Here is a 16,076-nt window from a genome sequence, read left to right as displayed (position 1 = left end):
GCATTTGAAAGGCCTACTCCGCTTAGGGACAGGTACTCAAGAGAAGAGAGTTTAGCGACCCATCCCACATCATTACTCGTCAAGTTATTATCTATTGGGATGTTATTTGGACTTGCTAAACCAATATCTAAGTACTGTAAATGCGAGAGATTTCCTAAATGATGGGGTACTTCACCAACAAACCCTGCAGACGAGAGATTGAGGTATCTCAAGTCTTTGAGCAATCCAAGAAATGTGGGAATTTGAAGTCCTGAAAAATTATTCACGCTCAAGTCCAAGTATCGTAGATTGGTCAGATTGACCAAAGATGGACTTAACTGGTCACCTACTAGGCAAGATCCGCAATGATATGAAGTATTGAAAGCTTCATCCATTTCAGGTTGCTCCAAATTGCGTAGATCAAGTGTCACTACATGGCCAGTTGTTTTGTGGCAACTAATTCCATCCCAAGAACAGCAGTTTTTTCCAATCCACGAAGATAGACGATTAGATTCATCTGCCAAGCTATCTCTGAATTGAAGAAGAGCTTGTCGTTCACTTTCAATGCAAGTGTAATTTGAAGAATGGGCTTGTCTAGTGCAGCCAAATGGAATTTGGCTGGCGACCAAAATAGTTATGAATAAGAACAAGAATGGTAATGAAGGAGTAGTATCAAGAAAATTCAGATGCCCCATTGGATTTCTTTGGTACATTGGTTATTTGATGAAAGGAGGTCAGATGGGGGGTACCATTTATACAAGTGATAAAGCATCAACTTTTTGTCCCATGAAAACATCATTTAACATTCATAATAAACTTTTTTAATGTAACTAAAACATCTGAGCTGCTTTTCAACCACTGCAGATTGATTGTTGAAAATAATGTGATAAAACCCTAACAACTTTTTTATGTCTTTTTGAAAGTCGACCGTCCACACCACTGCAGATGTCGAGCACATGCTCTTTTATGGTGCTGACAATTCTCAAATTGAAAAGTTGTTAGCAAATTTGATATCAGAATTTGGCATGGGCCAACTGATTCTTAATGGGTTTGGATCAATTAACCAAAGATTCACCACATCATAGAGTTAAAATTTCACATGTTTTGTTAAGCAAATGGTCTTATGACTGTCTTCATTAAAGCGGACTAAAACAGAAATTACGTCGTCTCTGTTGCATGCTTACTACTGAGAATCTTGCTTATGCTGCCAGCCCTTAAAAAATTGGTGTGGATGGATCCATGCTTCCGTCTCCAATGAAAACATTCTTTTTGGTGGGTCTGAAACCATCAAAAAGTTGCGCTCAAAAGAAAAACCAACAGAATCGACAATTCCCAGTGCATTTCAATCGAATCAAGAAAAGCAAAAGAAATCCTGTATATCTGGCGACGTGCTGGTCCACCAGTCAATGGAGTAGAACCATATCATTTGTTTGTTAAATTGACCTTCTGATTCACGTCTCCACAAAAATCAATTCTTTTCTAATTAAACTAAATATGAAGCCTCTTATTAAAAATTTTAAAAAATTGTAATTAGCTTTTTTTTTTTTTTATCCTTTTTTCATGCACTAAGACGCAGGATAAGTAAGCAAAAAAAGAAGGGTGAGCCCATTACAAGATACTGGTATTATCAGCCACCCTTGATTATGCTTTTGCGTAAAATGTAAAATTTTTGTAGACAAAATGTTTCCTGGCGGACTTTTTTTATCCATTGTCCCACGGGCTAAGAATAAAAGTACCCATCCTAACTACCCCTAAAACATTCAAAATTATACGTGCTCGGTTCAATATTATAAGCACACCACCATATGTTTAAAGAATTGTCCATAAAAATAGAAGAGTAAAGACAAAACAATTTTGTCACACGAAAAACGTGCTTGAAAGATGGGAGTTCTGCTTTTTAAAATTTTATTATAGGTACAAGAAAAAGTTAGTTCCACTTTATCTTCTTGAATTTGGCGGGTGAGTAATTGTTTGTCCCCATGAACTCAAGACATACGATTTGCCCCATGGACGTAAGGTTTCTGTTAAAAACTTCAAGATATCCAAATACAACATGTGGTACCTTCAATATATATGGCTCTTTTTGGATCCTTCTGTTTTTCAAAAATTAGTTTTTCAAATATTATAAAAAATTTTTAAAAGTACTCTACAAGTAGTCTAAAAAGTAGTTTAAATTTTTTTTAATGTTTAAAAAATATTCCAAAATATATTGTAAAAACTCTACTACTTTTAAATATTCCAAAATATTTTCTAAAAATATCCCAAAATATACTCTAAAAACTCTGATACAGTAAAATTTTTCAAAAACACCCCCAAAAATAGCTAATCCTTTGCGAAAATCTGTTTCATCCGAAAGGAAAAACTATACAAACTTTGAGCTGAGGTGAACAACGCCATCCTCTCCTTGAACTCTTGAAAACTATACAAACTTATAAAGGAAAAACTTCCAAATCTCCAAACGTTGTTTGCAATTGCCCACTCTCGGACGTCCTTAGCTTTTCAAATTGCTTTCTTCCCTCAAATTGTTTCACAAAAGATCTAAAACATGTTCAAATGTTTTTTACGCTGTACTTTACAACTCAAAAACATGTTAAAAGGTTGTGAGTTAAATCTACCAATTTTTAAACCAAATTATTCACATAATCAAGTTTTTTTTATATCTCTTCATTATCGTACTACTTTATTTTCTTTTATAGTAAAGTATGTGATAAAAAATAATTGACCTTTGTGTACCTAATACTATATACAAAGCATAAGTAGCTTTATAGTGTTACGTCATTTTGCATTTTGTTATTTTAATCTTACTGTGAAGGATAAAATGGTCACATTCTCTACCAAAACAAAAAAATCAGAAAATATATTTTACGTTCTAAACTCTTTATTTTTATACTTTCTAAACCTGATTTATAGTAGAAATGTAAAGATGTGAACCAAAATGTTAGTCGCCGTCAACGTAATGCAAGGATCATGGTTTCGATAAGACGTGTATTCACTATATAAATCTTAATTTAACTAAGAATACAGATAATGCATCTTCATTATTTTTTTTTAAGAAAAAAATGTAATGTCCAAATAATTAGATACAATTGTCAGTTTAAGAAAAATCAGGAAGTAATTGATAAGTCGCAATTGTGTCATTTATTTTGTAATTAATTCCCTCCTATTATATTACCAAGTGTGCATTAATTGATGGATTCTATTCACTTTTGAAAATTTGTATTGATTGCAGGGAGTTGGAACAAAATATGGTAAAAATGTGCAAATTCTCCACTACAATTACTATTTGATATAGGCGCGTCAAGTCAGGCCTTAACGTGTCAAAAAAATGCAGGACAAGCGCGAGACACCAATTGCCAATTGGAAGTACAACGTGGGACTGCAAATATTCCATTAGCTAATTGTTAGATTTGAATTGGAAAAGGTAGTTTAGCACAAATAGAAAACGGGCCAATTAGGAGATCTCCTAGTCTGATTGGTGCGGCTCAATAGGAAAGGAGAGTCAAAGTTTGATTAGGACTCCAATTCCAGTGCAACGTGGGGGCCGGCCGCACAAAGAGGAAACAAGCAGCAGACTTAAGAAAGGAATAAAATTTGTTTCCTTCTGGGGTGATTCGGCCGTAGGACTTGGGCCGAAGGTCAAAAAGGGAATAATTGGTCATTCTTTTGAGATAATCCCGTTTGGATTGTATTTTTCGTCATTTTTCATGGAAAAATTATTGTAACGATTTGATGCATGTGAGGGAAAAAGATAATAGGGAAATATGATCACGAAAAACGATGCAATTTTCTGGCAGAAAATGACAATCCAAACAAGGAACATTCGATTGAATTTGAATCATCTCAACAGAGAACAATGTTTTCGACAATCACTTTTGCAATTTCGCGTCGGATTTTCTCCTCAACGAGGATAAACTAAATCTCTTTTTTTAGTCAAGGAACAACGGAGGCTTTGGTTCATCTAAAAATTGTGAAATCAAATTAATTTTATTTATTCCTCTTATTTACTGGTATTTGCATATTCTCTGTTTGTAATGTTTATGGTTGTTTTGTTAATTGAATATCTTGGGTCCGGACGTTGAATTAATTTAGCAACTTGATGTCAATTAGAACGTTAAATCTGTAATTGTTTAATTGCTTTAAAATAGTGACAATTGACATGATTGGATTTGTGTCAGGAGAATACGTAGGCTAATCTAAAATAACCCTGGTAGTGTGTTATTTGGTAAGAATAAGACTCATCTAATACGTAAGGCAATTGGAGAATTAAATCTTATGGGTGTACCTAAGGTTATTTCTCAATTAGAGTAGTGATTGATGGGCGTACCTCAGTTATCGACACAGTAAGGAGGAGTTGACTGTCATCACTTGTTTGACAGTTATAACGTATTTATTAGTTAATAATTGGAATTATCTCTGCATCGATGATCAATTAGTTGAACCATTGCTGAAGTTATTTCTTGACTAGAGCTTAGCTATTGTTAATTTGGTTTTAGTAATTTGTCATTTAATCTTTTGTTGGCTATTTATTTTTATTTAAATCGTTTACTTATTGCCATTGCTATAAAAAAATCCCCCCATTGTTAACTTGAACTTTAGTAAGAAACGAATTACTCTCAGTTTTTGTGGATTCGACCCTACTTGCCCTGTTTACAAATCAATAATTATTTGTGAATAAGTCATCTCATTCGGGTATATCGGATTAAGCAAACTCTTCGGGAACATGGTGAATCAAGTAACCCATTGCACACCTAGAGTCCCTACTCCAGTACTTAGAATCGGGTTTTAATTACTTTAATTGGCAACTAGGTTTATTTTTGTTATTGCACAGGCATCGACAACCTGTCATAATTATTTGTTAATATAACTTATTTATTGATTAATTTTTTTATGAAGATTTAAAATTGGACAGATGGATGATTAAAATGACGTTAGAGTTAGTCCTTACCAATGTTTTAACCAGCATACGATTCCCTTGATTGATGACCATTGCATATAACTCTATTTGACCTTTGCTATAAGTGGAAATTTTGTGAAGGTCGTTTTTAGTTAGTTCCCAGTCGAAGTAATCTTCTTCTTCAACGGGACCTTCCACTGCTGATCATTTTTTTTTTTACTTTTTTATATTTTTTTCTAATAAAAAAGAATCGAATTTAATAAGTGTGAAGAGAACGGGGGATTAAAGTTAAAATTCTAGAACATTTATGTTCTAGAATTTTAACTTTAATCATTAGACCTGTAGATCACTTGAATACATTTGGTGCTACATTAATGGCTGAAATTCCCCAATCAAAGCAGGGGCCTTCCGCCTTTAATACATATGGAGAAAGCAAAATTTGAGAGAAGATTAGCCCATCCCATCATGTTAACTTTTGCCTAATGGGCCGGAATGGGGTCCCTTTCTGAATGCAGCGTTAGTGGTTCCGGTGACAATTTGGGTGAGTTAATTCAGATCGTCATTTGAACATGTTCACATCACCATAAAAATCAGTTTTGGTCCTCACTTTTGCCGTTTAGATTAATGGGAAAATGTTTGACAAGAAGATCACCAAAATTATATATTTGTCAAGTATCCTAAACCTGAAAGGTTGAAATAAAAAAAAAAAAAAAAAAAGGGAAAGAACTTGATTGGTTCCCATGGAAATTACAAAATCAAAGAAATGAGAAAGGATAGTAGTTTCTTGAAAAACTCGAAAGCTAAGTTTACACGTACATGATAAATGACTAAATTGTAATTAGCCTTTTCTCTTATATGCCCCTAAATCATTGGAAAAATACCGGTTTTCATACCCAAACTTTGGGCACAAGACACATTTCGTCCCTCATCTTTTGGGCATGACACATTTGGTGTCTGAATTAACAATTTTTGATCAAATGTCATCCTCAAACGGTAATTTAACCAACATTTAACGGACCGTTAAGTAAATGTGGCTAACCGAAGCAAAATCAAGTGGAAAATGACGTTGTGTTCATTTCCTCTGCAAATTTCCAAGACTAAGCTCCTACTGCAAATTTCTCCGAGAGTAAACCCCCTCTTCCAATTATAAATATATAATTATAATTATATAATACATATAAATATTACTTATACTAATATTTTATATAATTATAATGTATATTAGATATTAAATTTAATCATTATATAACCTTATATTCATAATAATAAATATAATTATAATTATATAATTTATTGATATTATATACACATATATATTATAAGGGATAATTTCATAAACCTCCCCTAAATTAGCTTATGGAAAAATGGGAAAATGGATAATTTATGGAGAAAAGTCATAAAGAACTGGTGTTTTATTGGAGAACTGGTTTATTTTTATTTTATCTGATAAATAAATTTGTTTATGAAAAAATGGGTACTCTGTTCTTATAATAGAGGAAAACCATAAAGAGCTAAAGTTTTATTGGAAAACGAGTTTATTTTTATTTTATTCGATAAATAAATTTATTTATGAAAAAATGGGTACTCTGTTCTTATAATAGAGGAAAGCCCTAAAGAGCTAGTCTTTTATGGGAAAGCGATACTTTACAGAAAGTGACCGCGATTTGGTTTATGAAATTATCCGAAAAAACAATTTAGAATGAATTTGTTTATTTAATTAAATAATTATTATATATATTTACATAATGCATTATATAATTATACTAATATATTTTATGAGTATAAAGTATATTATATATTAATTATAATTTTTAGTATATTTATCATAATAAATATAAATATAATTATATAATATATTATTACTATATACACATATATATTAAAATATATGCACATATAATATACATTTATAAATATATATAAATATATTATTAGGGTATATACCCTAATAACTATAATATATTTAGGGTAATAACTATAATAACTATAATAACTATACCCTAATAACTCTAATATATTTAGGGTAATAACTATAATATATTTTTATATATATATATTTATAAATATATATTGTATGTGCATATATTTATAATATATATGTGTGTATAGTAATAATATATTATATAATTATATTTATATTTATTATTATAAATATTCTAATATATACTAAAAATTATAATTAATATATAATATACTTTATAATCATATAATATATTAGTATAATTAATATTTATATATAATATAGTTATAATTATATATTTTATAATAATATTAGTATAATTATATAATGCATTATATAAATATATATATAATAATTATTTAATTAAATAAACAAATTCATTATAATTTTTTTTTGGATAATTTCATAAACCAAATCGCGGTCACTTTCTATAAAGTATCACTTTTCCATAAAAGACTAGCTCTTTAGGGTTTTCCTCCATTATAAGAACAGAGTACCCATTTTTTCATAAATAAATTTATTTATCGAATAAAATAAAAATAAACTCGTTTTCGAATAAAACTTCAGCTCTTTATGGCTTTCCTCTATTATAAGAACAGAGTACCCATTTTTTCATAAACAAATTTATTTATCGAATAAAATAAAAATAAACTAATTCTCCAATAAAACACCAGCTCTTTACGACTTTTCTCCATAAATTATCCATTTTCCCATTTTTCCATAAGCTAATTTAGGGGAGGTTTCTGAAATTATCCCTTATAATATATATGTGTATATAATATTAATAAATTAGATAATTATATTTATATTTATTATTATGAATATAAATTTATATAATGATTAGATTTAATATCTAATATACATTATAATTATATAAAATATTAGTATAAGTAATATTTATATGTATTATATAATTATAATTATATATTTATAATTGGAAGAGGGGGTTTACTCTCAGAGAAATTTGCAGTAGGAGCTTAGTCTTGGAAATTTGCAGAGGAAGTTGTTGAAGTGAAAGAAAAAGGGAAAGTGAAGACAACGTCATTTTTCACCTGATTTTGCTTCAAATAGCCACATTTACTTAACGGTCCGTTAAAGGTTGGCTAAATTGCCGTCTGAGGATGACATTTGATCAAAAATTGTTAATTCAGACACCAAATGTGTCAAGCCCGAAAGATGAGGGACGAAATGTGTCTTGTGCCCAAAGTTTGGGGATGAAAACCGGTATTTTCCCCTAAATCATTGGATGAACATATCAGAATGATTGATGGTTACAGCCCACCTACGAATTGAGTGTGTCATTACCTCAAATTTAAAGCTTTTATAGACAACATAACACCCAACCAACCTTTTTTTTATTATTTTTATATAAAAAAAAAGTTTGGGTGAATTCGATTCTGATCACCACCATATATTAGACATATCTTTGGGACCATGAGTCACTTTTTTACAGATCGCCCATCAACTGTGTTAACTTATATTAGTGCCAACCAACTTTTTGATTCATTTTCTTAAGGGCCAAGAATAGGATGACACATCATAATTAACGCTATTGAAACATCCTAATGCGAGGGAAAGTGGCACAATTAGCCCACTAATCATAAAATTGATGTTTAACAAAAGTTTGAAACAAGGTTAGTGCTATCAAACAAAGTTTGAGATTTTCTTTTAATAGAGTTTGTAATTTATTAGTTACTTAAATGATGTACATATGAGATAACAAAGGTGATTTGGAAATATGTTTAGGAAATAAAATAAAAATTATTTCAAATAATTAATTATCCAAACTAAGATATTGGAGTGCTAATTATCTATTGTCTACTAACTTATAAAAAAAATTATAGTGCAGTCAATATGTTTTCACAAAGAAATGTTCCATCCCAAAGTGATGTACCTTATTAACTGCCCATCGATGGGGATTATATCATTAAGAATCATAAGCAATGGTTAAAATGAAGTCAAGCTTCAAACCAAGGTTGAAATGAAGTTGTAAAGAAAGTTCGTGGTCAAACTATACTTTTAGAAAGATTTTAGGGCAAAAATAAAAGGTAACGCAAAAGGTTCTCTCCAGCAGTCTCCCTCGACAGCTGACTGTGGTGGTGGCACAGGATGCCGCTCTACCAAGTGCTGGGATGGTTGTTCTTGCGCTAACGCCATTGGGTAGTAGTAGAGGTGGCAAAATGGGCGGGATGAGCGGGATTTGTTTGGTTTTGAGATGGAACCGAGTCATATAAGTTTAGGTCCAACCTCACCCATATGTGTTTTTGGACTAACTTAGGCGTGATCACTTTGGGATGGGTTTAGATTGATTACGCCCAATACCTAAATCCATTTTCTACATATTTTTTTCCTTTAATTCATTTTTTATTTTTTATATAATTTTAATATTTTTGATTTATTGAATTTCTTTTAGTTTTATTAAATAAACATGCAAGTGCTTTATACTCAGGATTCCCACCAAAAATTGGATTAACAAATAAAGAAAAAGATAGATATACAGCCATATTCCAACATATATCAAGATGGCCAAGGTACTTAGGGTGTTGAACATTTATTCTCATCATTGTCCAAGGATGACAGGTCTAAACTGACCGAAATGTTGGAAATTCTTGTGGATAATGACTAGGAAGACTACTAGATTATATTCGCTGGTATGACTATAAAAATTGTTAAAGATAATTTTTGAATCTAAGACTCTGTTTGGATTGGCTATTTTTTCAAAAAATAAAATTTTCAAATACAATGTTACAGTAATATACAATAACTCAAAAAACATCCCATCCATATTAGTATATCAAATATTTCAAAAAAATTTTATAGTAAAAATTTTTCATATATACTGTTACAATAAAATATTTCAAAAACACCCCCTAAAAATAGCTAATCCAAATGGAGCCCTTACTATTTGAGCCCAATGGGTACCCAAGTATTTTCCAAAATTTCTCATCAATTAATGGGTACAATTGAAATTTGTCGCATTTTAAACCCAATATCAAATTTCAGTACTCATCCCGCCCAAAGTCCCCATGGGCATGGGTAACCCATTGAGACTTGGGACAAATTGCCACCTCTAGGTAGCAGAATTACATCAAAATTATGCTTTGAATTCGGATTTCGTGTACATTGAGATAATTTATCCAAAAACAATTAGAGAGCAAAAAATCAGGTCAAAACGGCCACGATCTTCCTTCTCTTTTCCTACTTAATTTACCATCAAATTTCAGAGAAATAGAGGACTCGATGCTACTGGAACCCAATACCATCAATGCTAAGCATCATTAGAATAGCATTGGAAAATTCCTTCCTATCGTTAGCTTTAATTTCAACAAACACAATTTTTCTTGATTTGAAAATGGCATGAAAGCTTTATGGAGTTTCAATATGAACACCTAAAACCCTTTCAATTTTCTGATGATTATGACCATATATGCTTGAAAAATAGTAGTGGAAGCGTGCATTTGTTTTATATGTGAGTTTTTGTTTGGAAAAATGGACAATTTTGTCCCTAAATTTTTTTACTAGTACTAATTTAGTCTCTAACTTTTATTCCTAACTAATTTGATACATGAACTTATTTTGGGATTCCAATTAAAAACCTCCGTGGCGGTGCCACTGCCTTAAATCAATCTGACTCCTAATTGATCAATTAAATAAGGGTATTTTGGGAACGTGACTCATAGGATAATAACAAATCAAGTAAATCATATAAAATTTCACAAGATGAAACTTTAAAAAAGTTTTATCTGGTGATTTTTTACACAATTTAAATGTTTTATCTAATAATTTTTACACGATTTACTTGTTTTATTACAATTTCATGAGTGACGTTCCCATAATTTTCTTGTTTGGTTAGTTAATTTGGAGTCAAATCGATTTTAGATAGTGGTGCTAACACGAAGGTCCTTAATTAAAATTACAAAATAAATTCAAATATCAAATTGATCAGAAATAAAAGTTAGGGATTAAATCGGTACCAACAAAAAAAGTTCAAAGACGAAATTGGCCATTTTCTTTTTTGAAATCCAGGTAGTTGTAATTTGGCCAGGGTTGTAATATGGTTGGAAAAGACAGACGGCAAAGGCGTTGTCGAGGAAAAAGATGACCATCTTCTAAAATTGCAACTTTAGTCCTTGAAGAAAATTGAATCAATACATTTTCACTTAACAAGTGATAACTAAATTACCAATCTACCTTTTATGACTGCGAAGTACGAGAGAAGTTTAAACATTTCACTCTAGTTAATACCATAAAGAGACAAAAAGTTAGATTTTTAAACTACAGAGAGTTTATATGAGCATCCCTTTGACCACAAATCATTTTGGTATTTAATCCTAGAACATGTAATTAAGAACAAACATTTCCTTTGCTAAATCAACTGTAATTCATGAGAATATAACCCATCTATTAAGCATCTTATCCCATGGCATCTTCAAGTTTAGCCAATATTGTTGGGTTGCTCCAACTGCTGCGTTTGGATGGTGGAGTCGTGGCCACCATACAATTCCTCCAAACGTTTCCAATCCTTCAGGACGCTTTCTTGCATGCCATCATACCTCAATGATACGAATTCGGCCTCCACGATCTTCCACCTCAAGACCATCAAGAAAATTCCAGCCGCAACGACGAGGAAAGTATGAAAATGGAGACCAAATAGACTCACAGCACACTCCAAGCTTGCAGTAACAAGGAAATGAAAAATCCCAAAATCTGTGCAGCGCTGGACGTTCGCGAGATTCCCCAGCCAGGCAATAGCCAAAGACAAGAAAGATAATATGAGAGGGATAGATTTGGCTTTGAAGTAGTATTGGACAAAAGCAGTTCCCAAACATCCCAGTATAATTTCGAAGATTTTTCGATGTTTATAAACGTATGCTGCCATAGATGATGATCCCTCTAATTTCTTCAACTTAGAAGCTAACAGTAATAGGGAACTTGGAATGGATGCAGAAACCAATATCAGGTTCAAATGTGTATCCCACAAACTTGGAGATTTAAGAACAGATAAAGTTGATAGCACTACAGCTTGAATGAAAAACCAGAAAATTGTATGACGAGGATACATCCTTAAAGGACCAGCAAAGCCGGTTAAGAAGTTTCCTATGGCCTGAGAATATTTGAAGCCCTGAGTAATTGATTTTGAGGCCTGTAGCAGCCATAATACAGCAGAGACTAGCACCGCAGCTGCAATTGCTGTGTTCCATCTGTGTCCTGAAGATGTAAAGTATGCCGAAAGTGCCAAAGAAATTAAAGGAGAATGAACTGTCGCGAAATCTCCATAAAAGTTTAGGAAAATATTGTTACTTTGAGAAGTTTTAAGCGGATGATCATGCTCCAATAGAGGTCGAAAAAGGAATGCGTAAGTAGCTGAACAACTAACTGATAAAACAATCCAATACTCAACCAAATCAGATACCGGGATGATTGCTCTGCGTAAAGCATATATTCCGGTTGTTGAGAAAACCAGGCTGACCAGAGACCAGAAGGAGAAGTACCAAATTGATGAGAATTCCATGTGTAACAAGGAACAAAAGGATGTTTAGGTATAGATCTTTTTTCTGTTTACACCATTTTTATTTTTTTTTTTGGTTTTTGCTTGGGGGGGTGGGGGGCTGGGTGGTGGTGGTGGTGGGGGAGGATATTGAGAAAGTAAAAACTGCAATGAATCAAAGCAGAAAGAAGATCTTGACACAGCTATCAACAAGAAATTAGTTTTTTAACTATATGATATTACCTTCAGACTAAGAAGACCTGGTGGAAGCTATAATTGTACAGCTCTTGCCGCTGGGGGAGGTGGGATATTAACGTTGATGCGGTCAAAAACTAAAATTCCACAAAAAAGAAAAAACTGTGGATTGATTAATGTATACTCTCTTCCTCCCATATTATTTATCATCCTCTCAGGTCTAAGTTTGTTAAAAAAAAAAAAAAACGGTGGGTTGATAGTGATAGCTATCTATCAACTTCCAATTTTACCCTCCAAAAGCTCACGATTTGGGTGGTATATATGAACCAAGAAAGGACAAAAGACTGAAAAAAAAAAGTAATTATTACGTCAAACCTTTTCACAAAAATTTTAGAATATGCAATAATAACAAATATGGAAATCTAGTGGATAAGTTTGAGGTTCTCCTTTCTCCGTTCTTGTTTCATAAATTTTACACTATCCTCGCTAAAAAAATTCACAAAAACCAAATGGCATTGCCACAAGCCAAATGTTATTTCCACAAGAATTTTTGTTAAAAAACAAAATTTACCCCTTTTGAGTCTAAATTACATTTGGACTTCAGAACGGCAAGTTAGGCATATTATCCAAAATTTGTTGTGAAAATCAAATTAAACTTGTGGCATTAACACCAGCCAACATGATATTCTCAGTGGGATAGAGCTTGCATAACATTCTGAACCCAAATTTCAAACTCAAGTCATTTTTGGCACCAAATGCTAATTCCATGAAGTTTTGAGAGATTCTTTGGTAAAGTTTGAAGCAGAAAACTAATCTATATATAACTCTTATTAGAATAGAAAAGATTTTGAGCATACACAGCTTAAATATTGCCTCCAACCCCGTTTGACAAGTGAATTTTTTAGATGTTTGTCTAAAATTTTACTGCAGAAGTTTTTAAAAAAAATTTTGAAATGTGTTTTTTTCTAATATTTTAAAATGTATAGTTTAAAAATTTTGAAAAGATTTTTAAGATTACTGTAACTAAAATTTTTAAAAAACTTATAGCAGACAAACTTGACAAAAAACTTGTCTGTCAAACAAGGCCATAATGTCTACATGATTAAGAATTAGGTGTATAACTGTAAATACAGTAAAAGACTCAGAAAAGATTTTGTCATCGGGACCATTTTAGCAATTTCCCCAGGTATAAAATTCAAACATGGCAGGCTTGTTTTCGCCCCTTGATAAAACAGCAAATTTGTGTGCCTTTGGTCAATGGAGGTGATAACTGATGGTTTGGTCAATGGAGGTGGTAACTGATGATTCTTGAAGACCATGCGGGTCATAAAAGTCAATATTGCCTTTGGTTTCATTTCCGCGTCATGATGGCTGACTAAGTCAGCTTGAAGTTATTCAGACGATATATATATATATACTAGGTATTCTGCCCTGACGCTATATAATGCTCATTATAATAAAATACCAGGTCCTAACTACGGATCATACAGTTTTTTCTTTAATCAAGCAGTTAGTATTATCACATCAGTAGACCTTAGCCTTATTGCCTATTAATCAATTGCTTACTTTGAAGAACAAAAACACTGTTGCATACCAGCCAAGACCTTTGCAGTTGTCTAACATCATTTAGGGGAGTTATAATCATGGACCTAACGATTGAGTAGCTTTAAGGGCCTGATGTTCATGGACTTGATAAGCTTCTCCTCATCATCGGTGTCCACCGTTCAACTCCATGCGGCATACCTCAGTCTTGTACCTTGGGTGGCGAAGTACAGGGCGCAGCTCCTTAATTCCATGAGCAAATTGGCAGTTCTCTCCATAGGGGCATTCCCCGGTCTCTTGCCATTTGTTACACAACTCGGTTTTGAACATTCCCTGATTGCAGACCTCCAGCTCAACAGTTTGCTTCTCCTTTTCCCTTCCTGGAACATACACCCTTTGCTGCACTCACACCATCGAACACGTTACCCAACAATCATTCGATCAGGGCATTAGCTACCGCTGGATGATGCTCAGCCAAAACACCAGACATTTCCTAGAGCCCTTCGTTTTGCCTTTAGTATAAAATATATTCCTGATTCATGCGACAAACTTGGCAATCCCCAGTCTCATAAAGAAAGTAGTGGGAAAGCATAAATAAAATAAATCTGAAATGGAAATTAGCATATGATGAATTCTAAAGAAAATAAATCTGGAAAAGAGATTCACCTTTGTATTGCGATAACAATTTACTTAACCGATCAAAACAACACTCAGGTAAGTTTTCATGTCTCTTAGTGAAGTCTAAACAGCTTCATTAAAAAAATGAATTAACACATTGAGGAGTCAGGCCAAATGGTTTACAGATTCCCCTATTTCTCTTGTCTTCGTTAGCCCCGTACCCCACTCATCGTCCAATCCATGCAACACTGAACTCATATCAGAACCCGGATTCTCACTGCTAATTTCTGATAGGAAAAGTTTTAATGGAGTAAGAAATATTATTTCAAGATATTTGTAAAAGCATTAATTATGCAAAGACCTGTTTTATGGTTAATTCTGGTTTAATTGCCTCTTCCAAACTTCCGTATACTCTATTCCGACCCATTCTCAAGGCATTAATCTACAGCACAGAGAAAAGGAACGAAAAACACAACTTAACATTTAATTGAATAATAACTATTACAGCTATATCAACGCATTCCATTAATAAGAAAAAGAGCAATTGTTCCCCAATTCCAGCCAAAGAAGAACAAATAAACATATCGCAAGGTTACACTGAGTAATATCCACCGCAGCTATACCTAACCCAAGTAGCAGCTGCATTAAAGCAAAGTAGCAGCAGTAACAGAAGGCATAACTACAGCAACACTATCTATCAGGAATCATCGCCGTCCTCAGAAAATTCAATACGAAAACAAGGGAAGGAAAAAGCAATGGCCAGAGAATGCTAAGAAAAGAATAAAGGAAAAAGACAGGAGAATGAGGAAAGGGAAAAACACCTGGTAAAGAAGGCCAAGAAAAGAAACAGAGGAAACAAGACCGAGAAAACAATAAGGAAAAGTAGAAGCGCGCAAAACTCTGAAGCGGTGCGCTCTGGATTCAGCTCAACTCACCGCCAAAATTGCTTGAACGCCCAGTAAAGAAAGCCAAGAAAAGAATGAACTCGCGCCTGGACACCTGGTAAAGAAAGACAAGAAAAGAATGAGAGGAAATAAAGTCGAAATTGTTGACCGCCAAAATTGCTGCCAGCAATGACTGAAATTGCTGACCGCCAAAACCACCGGACAGGAGCGATTTTCCAACAAAACTAAGAAGAAGAACAGAACCTAAGAAGAAGAAAAAAGCTAAGAGAAAGGAAAGGATATTGCTGACCGACCAACCGCCCACTAACTAATAGTAATTGCTGACTATCAAAATGGAGAGCCACGCGGACAAAGCAAAGCTACAATTGAGAGGAGAGTCAGCAGACAAAAGCAAAATGGCCAGCAAAGCTACAATGCAAGAGAGCCACGCGGACAGAGCAAAGTTACAATGCAAGAGAGCCAGCGGACAAAACAGCAGAGCCACCGCCACCCATC

At 33.1% G+C, this 16,076-nt stretch overlaps 1 long non-coding RNA gene across 1 annotated transcript; it reads right to left on the bottom strand.

Annotated features, from left to right (window-relative positions):
- Nucleotides 1-14,026: 14,026 nt before the first annotated feature.
- Nucleotides 14,027-15,860, bottom strand: LOC113783589. The gene is made up of 2 exons (XR_003469922.1): nt 15,498-15,860; nt 14,027-14,590 (listed from the first exon to the last, which is right to left on the bottom strand). It is a non-coding gene; the product is annotated as an uncharacterized LOC113783589 (long non-coding RNA).
- Nucleotides 15,861-16,076: the final 216 nt, after the last annotated feature.

The sequence above is a fragment of the Coffea eugenioides genome, chromosome 9, assembly GCF_003713205.1.
Source record: "Coffea eugenioides isolate CCC68of chromosome 9, Ceug_1.0, whole genome shotgun sequence".
NCBI classification, from domain to species: Eukaryota; Viridiplantae; Streptophyta; class Magnoliopsida; order Gentianales; family Rubiaceae; genus Coffea; species Coffea eugenioides.
Note: the sequence above shows the minus strand (reverse complement) of the source record. Positions and strands in the feature narration are given on the sequence as shown.